Source organism: Pongo pygmaeus, chromosome 1 (genome assembly GCF_028885625.2).
Source record: "Pongo pygmaeus isolate AG05252 chromosome 1, NHGRI_mPonPyg2-v2.0_pri, whole genome shotgun sequence".
Taxonomy (NCBI): Eukaryota; Metazoa; Chordata; class Mammalia; order Primates; family Hominidae; genus Pongo; species Pongo pygmaeus.
This window is the reverse complement of record NC_072373.2, coordinates 189,005,327-189,017,629: the sequence shown is the minus strand read 5'-3', so window position 1 is coordinate 189,017,629 and position 12,303 is coordinate 189,005,327. Positions and strand designations below refer to the sequence as shown.

Sequence of the window (12,303 nt, the reverse complement as noted above, 5' to 3'; positions counted from 1 at the left end):
CCATCATCACCGCCGTCTTAGAGAAGCAACTTAGTTGCCCAAGGTCACACAGCCAGAAGGTGGCAGGCCCAGGCTGGACCTCTGTGTGCCAGACTCCAAAGCCTGAGGCTGCAGCCACCATGTCCCACTTGGGGGGCCAGGGGAGGAGACACAGAGATGATCAATGGCAAATGCTAAATGAAATGTGTCCAATTTGCCTCCTAGAAAGCCCTGAGCAGCTCAAGGTGTCTCCAATTTTTGTCTCTTTGTATGTATTGGGATGTGGCCTAAGATTTTATTTGGGTTTTCAAAAAGTTGGGAGGATATGGAGGGGGGTTACATGAATTTAAAAGTTCAGAGGTCATGGACTGTAGGCCAACCCCATCCTTGTACCAATGACAAGACCAAGGCATGGAAGTGGAAGTGACTTGCCCAAAGTCATGGCCTCTGCCACTGAAGCCAGTGAACTGCACTTGTTTCTCCCACCCATTCCTTGATGGAGAGGACATCGTATGCTCCATTTAGCCCTTGGCACTGCTTGGCACAGAATTTAGAGTCCAATGTGGTATGGGTCCTGGATCCTGCTTTAACAGTGCTGCATACTTGATGGCTTGGTAGCTCAAATGCTCAGAGCCTCTGCATCCTTGTCTGCACAGCAGAGGCTGTGTGGATTTATTCGAGAAGGCATAGACCTGCTTTGGATCATATAATATTAGGATCATGGGTAACAGAGCTGGGCCCTGAGCCGCTTCTATGGGAAGATGGAAAGAGCTCTATATTTAGACTCAAAAGCCTCAAGTAGAGTCCCAGTTCTGAAGTTCATCACTTTGTGGCCTGAGCCTCCCACCTGACATCATTGAGTCTCACTCTGGGAGATAAAAATGTCTCCCATAAGGGGTTGGTATGAATTGAAATGAGGTAACACATGTGGAAACGCTGGAGGCATAAGAATCCTCTGGGTTGCAGAATCCCAGGCTCCACCTTCTCCCACTGTCTCATTCTACAGCTGCGGGGCAGGGCCCAGGAATCTGTATTTCCCCAATCCCCTCATTCCCCGCCATGATTCTGTTGCAGTTAGTCAACAGGCCACACTGCAAGAAATCCCTCTAAAAAGGGCTCAATATGTGTTTGTTAACACATCTTGAACATCTGTTGAGCTGCATATGGCTGCTGGGAGACATGGGCCGAAGGAAATAAGTAATTTTCCCCAAATACATTTCCTATGAAATCTAAATGATGGGAATTGGGTTGGGGCTTCTAAGACTAGGAGATGATGCAATAATAGCTTCCTTCTCCAAAGAGCTCCTCCCGTTAGATGGGGAGAGACCTGGCTGGAGGGTCATGCCCAGTGGCTCAGGATCAAATGCGGGGAGGGATGCTCTGGAGACGGAGTCCCCTGGGGATGAGTTCCAGACCCTGTTCTCTTCAGCATCTTCATGAAGACAGGAAAGAAATAACTGAAAATATGCTCATTAAATCTGCATCTGGCACCCAATTTGGCAGGGTTGCCAAAATTCTGTAAGACTAGAATTAAATTAGCAAATTGCAAGTAAAATGATTTTAAGCAGGCATGATGGAATTCATCAGGGCCAGGTGGAAGCTCATGGGGGAAGGGAGTCAGGAAAGCCCACATCCCCGGGGGTGGGAAAGCCTGGCCGGGAACGGAAACGGAAAAGAAACAAAACGGCAAGCAGAAATGACCCAAATCCTTAAGATTCACCCTTGGAATGTGGTGGTGACAGAGGCAGCCCCACAATGCAAGGTGGCTAGAGGCTCCTTCTGGGAGCCAGGAGGTGTGGCTGGGCAGCACCCGGTTAAGGATGGCAGCTCTTCAAAAGAGGGTCAAGAAGAAAGGACCCGAGGGACTGCTAGGGAATGGGAGGGGTGGGTCCTTTAGACTGGTGGCCCCACAAGGGCAGACACGTGGGCGGTGACAGAGCAGTGGCATGTGTTGACACTGCTGAAGCACCATTGCGTGCTTACTGATCTTACAGTCAGGGAAAAACACTGGCACGGGCATGGTGGGGGCAGGGGAGGTGCAGACTCTGAGGAAGGAAGAAGAGGCTAGAAGCATTTCCTGGGCGCTTGCTAAGTGTCAGGCACTGTGTTAAATATTTGTCAAGTATTATGATCTCATGTAATCATCACAATAATCCTGTAATGTAAAGAGTTTTCTTTTCTCTTTATTTTCTTGGGTTTTCTTTTTTGTTTTCTGGGTTTTTTTTGTTGTTGTTGTTGTTGTTGTTGTTGGTTTTTTTTTTTTTTAAATAAAGAGATATTTAAAGTAAGAAGTAGACAAGTCCTGCTTCATCCTCTCAAAGCCTATTTCCCAGATGAAACCACCAAGCATAGTTCACTGGGCATGTTCCCAGGCTGTTTCTCTGAGTGCAGAAACATTTCTACATGTGCACACACAGACTTAACTGTTTAACTTTTCCTATATAAAAATGAGATTGTCCTAAACATATCACACAGAAACCTTTTTCCAGTTAAGAATACATTCTGAATATCCTCCCACGTTAAGACCTGAAGGATCATTTCTTTCTTTTGAAATGGCCCCAAAGTATTCTCTGGCATAAATGCACCATAAATTTTTTAAGCATTGTCTCTGCTGGACACTGAGGTCGTTTCCAATTTCTCTCTATTTCAAACAATGCTACAAGGGAGTACCTTGTACACATATATTTTTGAGTACATATTTTTCTGTAGCCAGGGAATTACTGGACCAAAGTGGGTACAGTCAGCTCTCTCTGTCTGTGGGTTCCACATCCATGGATTCAACCAATTGAGGATCAAAAATAGTTGGAACAAAAATTCCAGCCGGGCGCAGTAGCTCATACCTGTAATCCCAGCACTTTGGGAGGCCAAGGCAGGCAGATCACTTGAGTTTAGGAGTTCGAGACCAGCCTGGCCAACACGGTGAAGCCCTGTCTCTACTAAAAATACAAGAAATTAGCTGGGCATGGTGGCGCACACTTGTAATCCCAGCTACTTGGGAGGCTGAGGCAGGAGAATCGCGTGAACTTGGGAGGCGGAAGTTGCAATGACCCGAGATAGCACCATTGCAATCCGGCCTGGGCAACAAGAGTGAAACTCCATCTCAAAAAAAAAAAAAATCCACAAAGTTCCAAAAAGCCAAACTTGAATTTGTTGTGTGCCAAGGACTATGTGATCCACATAAATGAAGTGATATGTAAGCAATATATTAGGTATCATAAATAATCTAGAGATGACTTAAGTATACAGGAGGATGTGTGTAGGTTATGTGCAAACACTACACCATTTTATATAAAGGACTTGAGTAGCTGTGGATTTTGGCACCCTCAGGGGGTCCTGGAACCAATTCCCCATGGATACCAAGGGATGACTGAATATGCATTTATAATTTTCATTGTTACCAAGTGAGATTCTCAAGACCCTTTGGCCCTTGCCAGTACTAGATCTTCCCTATTTTTTTTATTTTTTTATATTTTGCCACCTCTAGGCAATAACAATCTCATTTTTAATTTACAATCTTTTGTTTTTTCGGTGGCTAGAGCATTAGTCATATATTTATGGGCCATTTTTATATCTGTGTACTATCTGTTTATCTTTTGAACATTTTCTGAAACTTGGCTATGTTTTTAGTTACTTGATAGAACAATAATTTTCTAACTAATAATTCTTTAAATAATAACTAATACATAGCTTTCGATGCACCTGGCACTGTTCTGGGTTCCTGACAAACTTCACAGCATTGATTCAAAGCCCTGAGAGCTGGTCACTGCAGTCCATGTTTATAGCCAAGGAAAGGGAGGCTCAGAGATGTCAAGTAACTTGTTTGAGGTCACACAGGTCAGATAAGAACATGCCAGAGTCTGAAGAACTAGCTAAGCCAACCACGTCATCACCAATTAGTTGTTTCTGAAGCCTTCCCACATATCCCTTGCCATCTAATCCACAGAGAAAGAAAATTCTCCCTTAAAATTTCCCTCTCTGTTATTTATCCTTTGCTTTATTTGCAGAGCCTTTAAGAGAGTATTATTCTCATATGCCAGGTAAGGAAACTGAAGTCCAGTTTCCAACGAGAGGCAATCACAGCATGGAATTGGCCCCTAACCCTGACATGCTTGGGGACGTGCCTGGGGGAGTGAGGAGCAGGATTTGGCATGGGGCAGGATTTACACATGGGGCCGAGGATCAGGGAAAGTGGAGGCTGAGGCAGGGCCCAGGATGGGAAGAGTTTTAAAGAGCCAGGCAGTCTACAGGACTCACCCTATGAGCAACGTGGAGGGGTGAAAGGCTGGGACAAGGAGTCAGGTGAAGATCGGCCTAGTGAGAAATCATCATCAAATCAGAGGGTGTCCCCACCTCACTGGGCATTTCCACTGACCAGGCACACTGACCAGTAAAGAAGCCTGCCCTGAGAGGTAACAAACTCACCTGTGTATGTGCAGGTGCTGGCAACTCTGCGTGTGAAAGCTATGCATGACAAAAGGGTTTTTGGTCTTTAGTGGCATTTTAAAATAAGGTTCTTTTTTAGCTCCTAAACACCAATGTCACACGTGGGTTTCTGGGTTACAAACCCACCATTGATTTGTCACATGAGCTTGGTTACCCTCGTCTCAATGAGCACACACAATACTTCTGCCTCCCATGAGCACCGCACGTAGGGAAGGGAGAAGGATCATTTGCATGCCATTTTTCTTCTGAGGAAAAAAGAAATTAAGCTAACAAAGTGGGAAAAAATGTGAGAAACTGACATGCTGAAACTAACATGCAGAAATAAGTTTTGAGTCACTGTTTATTCACTTTAATTTTTTTAGCTTTGACCTCAGATAACCTTAGCATTTCCCAAAATGTTTTTCTGTGGAACTCTTCTCCAGCTATTCTGTATGTGTCTAAATGTGTGTGTGTGTGTGTGTGTGTGTGTGTGTGTATGTATATAATATATATATATAACATATATATATTTGTTCTCTGATCAATTAACCTTAAAAAGGTGCCCATGGTACCCACCTCTACACACACACACTCACATTCACAACCCTCACACACACATACTATTTTGCAGATACCCAATGCACTTTTGCATATTAAAGACTGAGAACTCCTACAGGATAAGGGTCTTTAAAGTTTCCCAAATGTACTTGGCCATTGGACTTTCATTTTCTCCCTGTAACACATCTTTACACCCCATGGCACTTGTGGTCTACAAACACATCATGGGAAAAGCTGGACTTCTTTATTTCATAAGATCAGAGCTTGCTTAAAATAAAGAGCCCGGATATCTTACCCTTTTAAAAAAACAGATGGGTTCTAATCAACCCATGATGATGATGGTTTCCTGCCCACCTGGGCATCTGGTGCCTCTCCTAGATTTCAGGGCGACACCAAATGTTCGCATGCCAAGGCAAGAAACCGTTAGGAGGCCAGGTGTCCTGCACAGGCTAAGCTGGGTGGCTCAGCAGTTGAAGGGTGGGCCTGGATCAATCCCTTGCTCAGTGGCTTTCAGCCCAAGGGTCCCCAGAGACTCACCTAAGCCAACTCACTTGTTCTGTGAATGGAGAATGAGGCACTAAGCCTCAAAATCCCCTGGCCCCTGTTCTCTTTCATCCACTCCATGAGACACCTCTCCCTGGGCCTAAATGTTTTCTACTGCAAAAGAAAACCAGATTACCTTTAAAGGCCTTTCCAGCCCTCGGACTCTTCTGACTCTGTTCTCCTTGCACCTACTCCTTCCCAGCTATCGTCACTGCAATTCATTATATAGATATATACTCACTTGATATAGCTCTACAAGTAAAAGTATGTTTCTGTCTGTTATAGCATCAAGTGAAATTGAGTTGGTGAACTTTCACCAAATACAAAGGGCATACTTGGCATAGGTTAAAATGTAAGTTATACGGTATACATGAAATTCACTTGGGGGCAGTCCCTGGGGAAGGAATCTCCAATAGAAAATTCCTCTGCCAGTGTTGTTACAGGCCCTGGTTTATAATTTTGCTCCTTCTCACACAGGCAACTCGAGATAGTATGCTTAGAGATGACCAGTAGCAGAGATTTAATTACTTAATGACTCTTTATGGCTTTCCTAAGCAACCCTGAGGAGGACAGCTAGTGGAAGTGTATATGGATTCATTCATTTATTTTTAAATAAAATGTTCACTTTTGGAATAGTTTTAGATTGACAGAAAAGTTGCAAAGATAGAACAGAGACCCCATATAGCTTCTGCTCAGTTTCCTTCCATGTGAACATCTTACATAACAAGGTATATTTGTCAAAACTAAGACATTAACATTGGTACGTTACTAGTAACTATTTCACCAGTTTTTCCACTAATGTCCTTTTTCTGTTCCAGAATCCATTCCAGTATACAACATGGTATTTAATTGTCATGCCTCCTTCATCTATGGATTTATTATTGTTTTCAAGAAACAGATACCATTCTCTACTGCACACAAGGTGGTATGCTGGGTACTATAGTGGATCCCAGCTGCCCTGCAGGGAGAAACAGTGTCCAGTGGGCAGCAAGTCTGGGTTTGAGTGTCCACTCTGCCCCTCATTTCTGATACAGTCCTGGGCTTGTCACCCCACATCTATAGTTCTCAGGTTCCTCAACTGCAGTCTGGAGATAATACCTTCTAACTTGTGAGAGAGCTGAATGAGACAGTCTACGTGGAAAGACATTTTGAAGGCTTAAAGCCCTGTCCCATGCGGCTCACTATTATTATTATTAAAGTTGCTGTAACAATTATCATTAAGCAGACTTGATACACTGTTTCCAAAGCAGGACAGCCCAGAGTCTGAGCTGTCTGACCGAGCTGACCCTTCCAGCTTCAAATGAGATGTTTCCATAGACCTCCACGTGCCCCACAGAGAAAGGAAATTTTCCTTAGTCTGTTCAGTTCTATACTTCCTTTATGGCTCCACTCATGGGTCACCATATCAGTGATACCTTCTCTGACCATCCTGCAGCAAAGAGCCTCTGAGGCCGGGCACAGTGGCTCAGGCCCGTAATCCCAGCACTTTGGGAGGCCGAGGTGGGCAGATTACTTGAGGTCAGGAGTTCAAGACCAGCCTGGCCAACATGGGGAAACCCCATCTCTACTAAACATACAAAAATTAGCCAGGTGTGGTGGCGGGCGCCTGTAATCCCAGCTACTTGGGACGCTGAGGTGAGAGAATTGCTTGAGCCCAGGAGGCGAAGGTTCTAGTGAGAAGAGATTGTGCCATTGCACTCCAGCCTGAGTGACAGAGTGAGACTCCATCTCAAAAAAAAAAAAGAGAGAGAGAAAAGAGCCCCTGAATCCCTCCCCATGGCATTCTCTAACTTCCCACCCTGCTTCATGCTTCTCCATGGCACTGACCCCATCTGACACATTCCCTATTGCCGTGTTCCTTTGTTCACGATTGGCCTCCCTCCACTAGTTTATGAGCTCCCTGACAGCCCCAGTTGTGCTCTGTTTTGGTCAGTGCTGTACCCCAGTGCCTAGAGCAGCCCTGACATACAGTGAGGGCTCAACAGATGTCTGCTAAGTGAATGACTATATGCTTGGTTTTACTCTGTAATCTCTTGCTTCCACACTGGTAACTTGAAAACAACTCTTTACACCCAAACATACTGTTGAATTCAAATCAGAACAAAGCTATTTGGGAAGCAGGTGGCTCAGAGCCCTTTGGGTCTTCTTTAAGAAAAAAAATAGGGTAATGCCCTTCTTTTAATTTAATTTAATGTCATTAACGTTTCTTTGCCTGCCTCCTCTCCCATGAGTGGCTCTGCCAATTAGAAACCACAGTCTCTTCCTTGTCCAGAGCCTGTCTGCTGGCCTCCTCACACAATCAATTCCAACAGAGTCCAGGCTAGAAAAAGCTGGTAAAATCCCCACACCCCCACACGCAGCCAGTTCACTTCCTTACTGTATTCACTCAGCACTTGCACATCAAAGGCCCATGGACTTCTCAGAGCAGGAAGAAACCCAGGGGATCCCTCAGGCCAGCCTGCAGCTGAGGACATTGTGGTTCAGACAGGGGAGGGAACTGGCAAATGACACACAGTACTTAGTGGCAGTTCCAGGAACAGAACCCAGGACTCCCAGCTCCATACCCTGGCCCCGATTCCTTTGTGGGCTGGAACCATCTCCCCATGCCCGCCTTTCACCAAGGGACACGTACGTGCTTATTACCTGGAGCTCTAATCTGATTGTCTGCCTACCCCTGACCATTCCTGGGTATTTGAACTTGCGCACTGATGGGCTGAGATGACTCTCCAAAGCAGCAATGCACCAGGCAGCAGAGTTAAGAGCCAGACAGAAAGGAAATGGGGGTTGCATTTGTTCAGAGCCAGGTACTTTATATGATCACCTCAACTAACACTCACAGTGCCCTGCAATGAAGGCATTATAACTACATTTTATAAACGAAGAAAATGAAACACAGAGAACTTAAAAATGTAGCAAATTACGCAGTGAGAAAAGGGCAGGACCAGCATCAGAGTCAAGTTCCTCCTGGTAAGGAAGCCCTTGTTCTCTCTGCCCGACCACTCCATCAGAGGCCCTAAGGCCTAGACAGCACTTCAGAGCCTGTTGGGCTGGGTCCCTAAAAACAACAAAATATTCCTCTGGGGAAGTAACAAGAATGATCCCATTCTAGAGATGAGGAAACTGAGACCTGGAGAGGAAATACAACTTCCACATGGCCATGTGGCCTGTGGGTGGTAGATTTGCTCAACTCTGAGCTTCTTGGGGACGCAGACTCTCTCCTAGTGCTTAGCCCAGAGCTGAGCCCCTAGAAGGACCCAATCCACTGTTGAATAAATGAATAAATGACAGAGTAAGGTGAGAAGCACAACCTCCCGAGACTACCACAAGCCAGGTGTTTACACCCCAATTGCCCCACACGGTGGCCTCAGGAGCAAGAGACCAGGCTGATGCTGGTGAGCACAAGCCTAAACTCACACTGATATCCAAAGCTCACATCCTCGTCTCTGAGCCCATCGATCTGTCAGAGGCATGGGAAGTGATGCTGGCCTTGGTCCCCATTCAGCCCTCAGCTCTCCAATAACCTCAGCAATGGTTATGCATAACCATTGCATAACCTCAGCAATGGTTATGCAATGAAGAGGTTTAGGAAGATGGCAGAGCTGGCAATTCTTTCACCCAAAGACTGATGCTTATGGCATGGAATGTACCTTCCTCCTAAAGGCTGGTGTTTGGGGCAAATTGGTCTATTTTATTGCCCCCTTGAGGAGCAGCTGATTCATTCGCAAATACTGCAGTTTTTATTATTCTCAGTAATTTTTCATCCTAACAACTGAAACTAGTTATTGTTTATGGTTCACCTACTAAGTGCCAGGCACAGGTATCTAATGAGACATCTGTCACCCTGTAGGTAAGTGTGAGCATTCCCACATCACAGATCAGGAAGCTGAGGTTTAGGAGAGGCAAAGCAAATAGGAAAGGCACAGGGCTAGAAAGCAGGAGATATAAACTCCGGTCTGTGGGACGCCATAGCTCGTGCTCCTACCATGTGGCCTTTGCAGGTCCGGGACAAGGGGGTCGGAGCCACAGCCAAGGACAGATGGAAATGGGAGGCAGATGGAAGGCCTGCCTGACTTCCTGGGCCTCCTGCTGGCTGGGCTTCTCATCCCAGGCAGAACATCTAGCACCAGGGCACTTCTCCACATGCCCACATGCTGTCCCCACACTCTCTGATCAGACAATCAGGGTGGAACTTGGAGCTCTTCTGTTCAAAGCCCTCAGGTGACAGCAACTGGCACCCCTGGTTAAGAACCACTGCTCTCAATTCTCAGACCATTTTCTCACAACTACACCCTCTTCTGGAAGGTTCTAAAATGTTTCTTAAGAAATCTGTTAATTGGTTTATGAAGAATATCACACCTCAAAACTGCTGAGACCTTCCAATTCTAAGATTCTCAACCAAGCAACAATAACTCATCCACGAATGCATGTGAAGGTTTGTCTTTGTTAATGACAATTATTCCCAAACAGCGTGATGTTTATAAAAAGGACTTTGGAACCCAAAGTCCTGGGTTTGAGTCCTAGCTCAAACCAGTTATTTGACCACAGGCAACTCAACTCAACCTAATAGTTATTAAAAGCCCACTATGGACCCAGAGCCCTGGGCCGGGAAGACTAGGGACACAGAAGCAGACAAAAGAAAGTCATGATCCCTCTTAGCTCTGAGTTCCTCATCTGTAAAACAGGAACCAGCAGTTACCAAGTGCCTGCTACACCCCCGGGCCTTGAAGTGCATGTTCTCACTTCACCCCACCAAGAGCCTCGGGAGGCAGGTTCTCCTGTGATCCTGCTCTGCAGCGGAGGAAGCAGGGGCTCAAGGGGGTGAAGTGGCCTGGGTGAGCCTGCGGCAGTGTGTGGCAGTGTCTGCGCTCTTTCCATCCCATCCCCCGCTTGGCAGATTAGTCCACAGAGTGAACAGGATAATAAGGGAGAGTGCTCTGCAGCCGATCAGGAACCGCACAGATGTATGACATCATGGTTATTAATAATGGAAGCAGCACAACTAATTCACAATCCTTCCAGATGGACCACCTGAATTGTCTCCTGCAAACCTCCTGCAAACAGAGCATCGAATTCTATAACGGTAGAGCTAAGAGGGTCCTTAGAAGTCTGACCTTTTCCTCATTTACAGGGGTTGAGGATGGACAGATCTAGAGGGCAGCCCCGCCCCACAAAGCCCAGGATGCACTGCTTGGCTTTAGTGATTGAACCAGGAAGATAAGTAGGTCTCAGATCAAACACCAGCAGTTACCCCCTCCAAAGGGTGCTGGCAAGAGTATCAGCAGCGAACTGCAAAAGTATGGCCTCTTCCTGGTCCCTAGCCCAGCTCCTTTCTGCTACAGGGCCTTTGTACCTGCTGTTCTTCTATGGCAAATATTCTTTCCCCAAAGCTTTGCAAGGCTGTCACTTCTTCATTACTCAGATCTCAAGATAAATGTCAGCTCCTCAGAGAACTCTCTGGGCCCCCACGTGTAGCTTCTCCCATTCCTCCCTGGCATTCTCCATCACACAGCTTTGTTTGAGTTTCTTCAGAGTGTATATGACGACTTAGCTTTATCTGATCCATTAATATTCATTATTTCTCTTCCCAATGGAATGCAGACTCCCTGAAAGAAGGGATTAAATAGTTTTCACTGCTGTAGTCCCTAGAATGGTGCCCAGGTCCCAGCAGGCACTCAGCAAACATGTTCATCAAATCCCCCTGGATGTTGGCCTGGGTCATGGCCATCCTAGCATCTGGCAGACACTCATTCAATAAATGCTATTGACCCTCTCCTCTATGCCAGGCTCTCTGCTAGATGCTGCGGTCCTTGCCCTCACAGTGCTTTGACATTGATTAAAGCAAACAGCACAGGAGAAGCCAGAGCTGTTGCTGTCCCATCACATGCAACCAAGCAGTAGTTGGCCAATATCCGCAAATATGGCAGAAAATGGAAGAAATTGGGAGACACGGAGGAAATGCGGCATTGGGTTGGCCCTGCAAAGCACTCCCACATGCTAAGTACTCATGTTGGGGAGCTAGTGCCTGGCCCCCCTTCACCAGCTCTGGGGACATGGGGACAAGGGGACATCCCCATTGCCACAACTACCTCATAGCTGCAGCCTAGAACACAATGGGACGAATGTGTGTGTGTGAGAGTGTGCATAGGAGCAGATGTGTGAGTATGAACAAGTATACAGGATCGCATAAGTGAGAGTGCATGGGAGCAGGTGTGTGTAGAGGAGAAGGGTTGTGCGTGCGAATGAGTGTACAGGATGGCGTGTGTGAGTGAGTTAGAGTGGGCTGTGGGTGTGTGCACATGTAGCAACAAACTTGTGTGTAGAAGTGGGTGTTTGAGTGTGTAAGAGTGCACACACATGTGTACGTGTGCATGTGTGAGAGATGACTGTGGTACCATTACCAAGCTCTTCACCACAGGCTCCACATCTGGTTGAACTTTACATGCTAAAGTCTCCAAAATGAATGGCACAGAGTTGGTAACTGGTCATCACTTAATTCATTCAACAATAAATCATTTGAATCTTTATGTTTTTTAAACACATTCTGCAAAATGTCCATACAAAGCAGCAAGACTGGTTCTAGAGGAAAATTCTCAACTTCTGGATGTCATTCAATGAGGTGAGAGCACTGGATGGGGAGTCATGTTGTGGTCCGTGCTTTACCACTAACTACTGGGTGATCTTGGGCCACTGTTTAGCTGTGTGACCTCAGATGAGCCTCTTAACTGTTCTGGGCTTCTGCTCACTCTCCATTAAAACAGACCAATTAGAATTTAGCTCTCAAAGTTTGGTTGCAACTGTACA

At 46.0% G+C, this 12,303-nt stretch overlaps 1 protein-coding gene across 6 annotated transcripts in view; it reads right to left on the bottom strand.

Moving 5' to 3' along the window:
• Positions 1–12,303, bottom strand: part of HIVEP3 (HIVEP zinc finger 3) — a 534,394-nt gene that overhangs the window by 148,041 nt on the left and 374,050 nt on the right. Inside the window, exon 1 of one of the 6 annotated variants that reach the window (XM_063665529.1) lies at positions 10,853–10,917. The exons of the other annotated variants lie outside the window; for them this stretch is intronic. The gene's annotated coding sequence lies outside the window, so the exon portion shown is untranslated. Of the gene's footprint in view, positions 1–10,852; positions 10,918–12,303 lie in introns of those variants that run through there. 6 annotated transcript variants of the gene reach the window in all.